This window comes from Helianthus annuus, chromosome 5 (genome assembly GCF_002127325.2).
Source record: "Helianthus annuus cultivar XRQ/B chromosome 5, HanXRQr2.0-SUNRISE, whole genome shotgun sequence".
NCBI classification, from domain to species: Eukaryota; Viridiplantae; Streptophyta; class Magnoliopsida; order Asterales; family Asteraceae; genus Helianthus; species Helianthus annuus.
The window spans coordinates 86,319,443-86,325,961 of NC_035437.2; positions in this window are offsets into that span (position 1 = coordinate 86,319,443).

A 6,519-nucleotide genomic window follows, 5' to 3' on the forward strand; every position below is an offset into this window, starting at 1 on the left:
ATGTTTAATCAAAGAAAATTTAAGAAAATATATTCACCCCATCTAGTTTTCTATATGTTAAAATACTTTTTAGAAGATATAAATAATAAAGCAAGTTAATGAAGAGTGTCACACCCCAACTGATGACGGAATCATCGGGGCATGGCACTGAACGAAACAGGTTGTCCAAAAGTTTCCACAACAACTATCATTACTATTTAGTTTAAATAATACGTCCCGTACCGTTCCCAAATAGTAAACAAATTATTACAGATAACAACTAGTCAAATGTTCTGTTCTGACAACTCAGATTCACATATAAATATAAATATTGTTCAAATACTTCTAGAGACTCGATCTGCAAGATCTACAGACAACTATGCTCTAGACGCTTATTCTAAGCTCGCCTTCCTAGCAGATAAGCATCCTAATTGCCTGTCACATACGTTAAAATAAAGTCAATACATAAAATGTAAAGGTGAGCATACACGTTTGATATATAGCATATAGAATTCGAAATTGATTACGCATAACCAGCACGTACACAGAGGAAAACGAAGCATGTTAATTATCGACATGGAACTATCGATACCAATGACTGCGGGTTGACTGCCCAAGGCAGTTCGCAATACATGATTACCACCGTAATCCATGCAAGTAATTGTCCTTAACAACCCCCGTGTGAACGGGTGCTGAGTCCAAACTATAGTACTATCGTCGTTAAGGCAGGTAGACAGCATTCCACGTGTAAACTTAACAACAAGCATTCATTTAGTCACGTAATACATGCAGAATGGTTAGTGTTTAAATATCTGAGTAGTGTGTTCGATTGTGATTTAGATCAGTAACGTATGTAACACCCAAAAGTGCTAAAGCAAAAAGGGTTCGAGTATACTCAAAGCGATTGATGGATTGAAGGGAGCGCTTGAGAGTAGGGTTAGCCTGAATAGTTCGATAATATAACGATGAGTAACGCGTAAAACGAATACAAGTGTTGGTGGGTCGAACAACCTGGTCGATCGAATGGTAGGTTCGATCGGACGGGTTGTTCATTCGGTTTGACAGTCCGTTCGGACAACCTGTTCGGTCGGCCGGTAGGCTCGATCGGTTGGGCCGTTCGAGTGGATTGTTTCTTCCTTTGAGTAGGATGTGTTTGTGTATGATGGCTTGTCCTTTTGAAGTTTTCGTTGTAGTATTTGAGAACATGGAAGTGTCCCTACCCTTTCAGGTCGATCGATCGAACTGGCCGTTCGATCGGCCGGCTTAACCGATCGGCTAGGTACTTCAGTAGTGAGTCCTCAGCAGGATGTCACCTGATCGGTCGGCATGTTCGATCGGGTGGCACTCCAATACGTCGAATGAGTTGAAAATCGATTAAGTGCTGAAGCATAGTATCTTATGATCCGAAGAGTAATTCAACCCAAACCGTAGTTCGATCGAACAACACTTCGCTCAATACTAGACTTCATGAATTTGTTAAAGTGTGAGGCCATGTGCTAGCCGATCGGCTGGCCTGGTCGATCGGCTGACATGTCCGATCGGTTGGGCTGTTAGTTCGAACAGCCAGTCCGATCGGTCAGCATCCTGACCTGGTCGGCCTGTTCGTCTAACACTTGGCTGTTCTGATAGTTTGATGTTATATCGAAGTATTTTAACGACGAGTTGAACCATGGAACCTTCGTTCTTACTTGTTTCCCCTGCTCGGACAGGAACCACCCAAGTCCGGCCGGTGAACGGTTCGGAATGGAGTTTTTAGTTTAACCTGAAATCGGTGAACCTCGTAGATAGAATCCGAATCTTGAACCACACAACTATTAGAATGATTAGTGAGTTGGCTCAAGCTCCGTTTCTACCGGTTTTGAAGGCATTGAGTGTAAAAGAGTTGAAAGAAAGTTGGAAAATCCATCTTTCAATCCTTTACATCGTGTAAATGTTTAGATCTAGGATAGATCTTTGCTTGTTTATGTGGAAATCGGTTAGATCCAAGCTACTCTTGGTGGATTGAGGCCAAAACATGAAGTTCTTCAAGAACACCATGATGACATCATCCTAGAATGCTTGAATCTTGGTGATTTCACGGTTAAAAGTAAAGATTTGAAAGATAGAAAGGTGTAGGAGCGTGCATTGATCAAGAAAGTACAAGACTTAGGATTAAATCTTACCGGGATTGATAGAAATCTGAGAAAAGAAGGGGAGCACAAGCTGGTCGGTCAGAGGGTTTCCAAAAGTGGAAAGAATGACAATGACAGGGATATTTATAGGCTTCCAAAGAGGAAAGGGCTGGCTGATCGGCCAGGCATCCCGATCAGACAGCCTGCTCGATCGGACAGTCCGTCCGATCGGCTGGGCTGTTCGATCGGCTAGGAGCCTGATCGGTCAACAGCCTGTTTCGAGCGTTCGGTGCGACGATTTCTGATATTTCGATTGAAGATGATACGAATACGATAGAGTTTTCTATTCAAATTACTTTTAATCCCAACCACTATATACAATCATCTATATCTTACACTGTCTCTTCTCTACCAATTATCATAATTCGATTTCGATTAGGTTCGATTGAGTTTCGAGTTTCGATTCGATTGATTGCCACACATAACATAAAGTAAACACGCACAGGTAACACATAAGGCACACACACACGTATATCAACACCAAAGTTTGCACAATTCGAGTTTTGAGTTCGATGATGATTCGATTAGCTTGATTATTGATTGTTTGACTTTATCGCATTGTTATTTCCTATTATTCACAGTCGTTTAGCGTTTCACATCGATTTGAACGTTCGATTCATTCGATCGCTTTGATTAACAACACTTACTCCACATAATACAACTAACGAAAATGCACACATAAATAGACTAACTATAGTCAAAGAAGTCAATCTTGACTTTGACTTTGACTTTGACATTCGGTAACACAGGGTGTTATAGCCTCCCCTTGTTTAGGGAATTTCGTCCCGAAATTAGGCTGAAAGCTGCACAGCACCTCGAATCACCTTTTGCTACTTTCTCTCTCTAGACCCTCATTTGAACAACTGCGGGTACTTTGTCTTCATGTCGCTTTCGAGTTCCCAGGTGAACTCTGCGCCTCGTTTGCCTTCCCATCGGACTTTCACGATAGGTATGCGCGAGCGCCTGAGTTGCTTGGTTTGGCGGTCCATGATTTCGACAGGCTTTTCCACGAAGTGTAGCATTTCGTTTACATGAAGGTCATCGAGAGGTACAATCAGATCATGATCAGCTAGACACTTTCGGAGGTTCGATACGTGGAAAGTCGGGTGGACGTTACTAAGTTCCTCCGGTAGTTCGAATCTGTAGGCGATTTTTCCGATCCTTTCCAGAATCTTAAAAGGTCCAACATATCGAGGCGCTAGTTTCCCTTTCTTGCCGAATCTGACCACACCCTTCCAAGGTGATACCTTTAGGAGTACGTAGTCGCCAACGTCAAATTCAAGGGGCTTGCGTCTTCTATCGGCGTAACTTTTCTGCCTATCCCGGGCTTTCGACAAGTTGTCTCGAATTTGGAGGATTTTGTCCGTCGTTTCTTGTAATAGTTTCGGACCGGTTAATTGCGAGTGACCGATCTCGTGCCATACAATAGGCGATCGACATCTCCTTCCATATAGGGCCTCGAATGGTGCCATTTGTATGCTGACACGATAACTGTTGTTGTACGAGAATTCGACTAACGGTAGGTATTTTTTCCAACTACCACCGAAGTCTATGACACACGCACGAAGCATGTCTTCAAGAGTACGGATCGTTCTTTCAGTCTGTCTGTCGGTTTGAGGATGGAATGCGGTACTTAAGTTAAGCGACGTACCAAGAGCTGCTTGAAACGTTTCCCACAATCGCGAAGTAAACCGAGCATCACAGTCAGAGATGATGTCACGAGGCGTACCATGATTACAAATGATCTCGTCGGTGTAGATTCGGGCCAGTCGTTCTACCTTGTAGTCTTCCCGTATTGGCAAAACGTGGGCTGATTTGGTCAAACGATCAACTATAACCCAAATGTTGTCGCGACCTGATGGCATGGGCGGAAGTTTGGTTATGAAATCCATAGCTATACTCTCCCACTTCCATATCGGAATTGGCAGTTGTTCGAGTAAGCCAAAAGGTCGCTGATGTTCAGCCTTAACTCTCGCACAAGTCAGGCAACTTCCAACATAGAGAGCGATATCCCGTTTCATGCCCGGCCATCAGTACTTGTAGCGAAGGTCCTGGTACATTTTATCGGCACCGGGATGAATAGAATATCGGGATCTGTGGGCTTCATCCATTAGAATCCTTCGCAAATCGGTCCGCTTAGGGACCCAAATTCGGTCTAGATAATAGAAGATCCCATTCGATTTGCTTACAAGCTGAGCTCCATCGTGATAAATCCTCTCTTTCTTTAAGGTGCGTTCATTGAAACAAGCATGTTGGGCTTCATAGATAAGGGTTTCGAGGTCGTGCTGGGCTTGAGTATTGCGAATACTGAGCAAATAACTCTGTCTGCAGAGCGCGTTGGCAACAACATTTGCCTTGCCTGGGTGATAACGAATCTCACAGTCATAATCGTTAAGAAGTTCTACCCATCGGCGTTGATGCATGTTAAGTTCTTTCTGATTAAAGATGTGTTGTAAACTCCTGTGATCGGTGAAGATCGTACACTTGGTACCATACAGGTAGTGTCGCCAAATCTTTAATGCAAAGACAACTGTGCCTAGCTCGAGATCATGGGTTGTATAGTTCTTCTCGTGGATTTTGAGCTGACGAGATGCGTAAGCTATGACCTTGTCCCGCTGCAAGAGAACGCAACCAAGACCAAGGTTGGAAGCATCACAATAGATAATGAAATCGTTGTTTCCGTCGGGAAACGTGAGAATAGGAGCATTGCAAAGCATATGCTTGAGGGTTTGAAAGGCAGACTCTTGTTCAGTTCCCTAAACAAAAGGCTTGTCTTTATGAGTAAGAGCGGTAAGTGGCATAGGGATTTTAGAGAATCCTTCGATAAATCATCGATAATAGCCAGCTAGTCCGAGAAAAGAACGGACTTCAGACGGGTTCTTGGGCGTAATCCAGCTCTAAACTGCTTCAATCTTCGTAGGATCGACATGAATACCTTGACTATTAACGATGTGACCCAGAAACTGAACCTCCTCTAGCCAGAATTCACACTTGGAGAACTTGGCATAGAGTTGATTCCCCTGGAGTAGCTCGAGAACCAAACGTAGATGTTGCGCGTGTTCGGATTTCGACTTGGAATAAATAAAGACATCGTCGATGAACACGATGACGAAACGGTCTAGAAATGGCTTACACACGCGATTCATCAGATCCATAAAAACCGCGGGTGCGTTGGTTAAACCAAAAGGCATAACAACGAATTCATAATGGCCATAGCGAGTTCGAAATGCGGTTTTGGGGATGTCCTCCTCTTGAATGCGCAATTGATGGTAGCCTGAACGTAGATCGATCTTTGAGAAACACTTAGCACCTTGTAGCTGATCAAATAGGTCATCGATGCGAGGTATAGGGTAACAGTTCTTGATGGTTAGCTTATTCAATTTCCGATAGTCGATGCACATCCTGAACGACCCATCCTTCTTTTTAATGAAAAGAACTGGTGCGCCCCAAGGAGAGGTGCTCGGGCGAATAAAGCTTTTTTCAAGTAATTACTGGAGTTGGTTCGAGAGTTCCCTCATTTCGGATGGCGCGAGTCGATAAGGGGCTTTGGCTACGGGGTTAGCTCCAGGAATGAGGTCGATACGAAAGTCGATATCACGACTTAGCGGTAGTCCAGGTAGATCATCAGGGAACACCTGAGGAAATTCACGGACCACTAGGACGTCTTTGACTTCGACCTTTTTTTTCTTTTCCTTCTCCGCTACTACAATGTTGGCCAAGAAAGCTCTGTATTCCTTGCGGAGATACTTGCTAGCTTGGACACACGACATGAGCTTGAGACCTTTCAAAGCAGTTTCCCCGTACACACATAATAAATCACCATTCGCGAGCGAGAATCGAATCATTTTATCAAGCACACAACTTCAGCATGGTTTTCGCGTAGAAAGTCCATGCCTACTATGATGTCGAAGCTTCCGAGTTGCATCGGAATGAGGTCGATTGGAAAGATGTGATTGTTGAGCTCGAGAGTACAATCACGGAGAACAGAACTAACAGCGACAGTTCTTCCAGTAGCAACTTCGACTTCAAATGACGAGGGGAGATAAGAACGCTTACGACTAAGGAGCTTCTCGAATTCAAATGACACAAAGCTGTTATCGGCTCCAGTATCAATAAAACATGATGCATAAATACCATTCACAAGGAACGCACCATTAACCACGTTGTTGTCAGCCTGGGCTTGACGAGCGTTGACGTTGAAGGTTCTGGAACGGGCTGCTTGTTGCTGCTGCTGAGGCTGCTGCTGGTGTTGTTGGGGCTCTTGTTTCACAACCCTATTTGGGCACATGTTTGCAAAATGGTTAGGGTCACCACATGCAAAGCAGACTCGAGCATTGACCGCGGGCGCTTGAGCTGCGTGTTGGCCTTG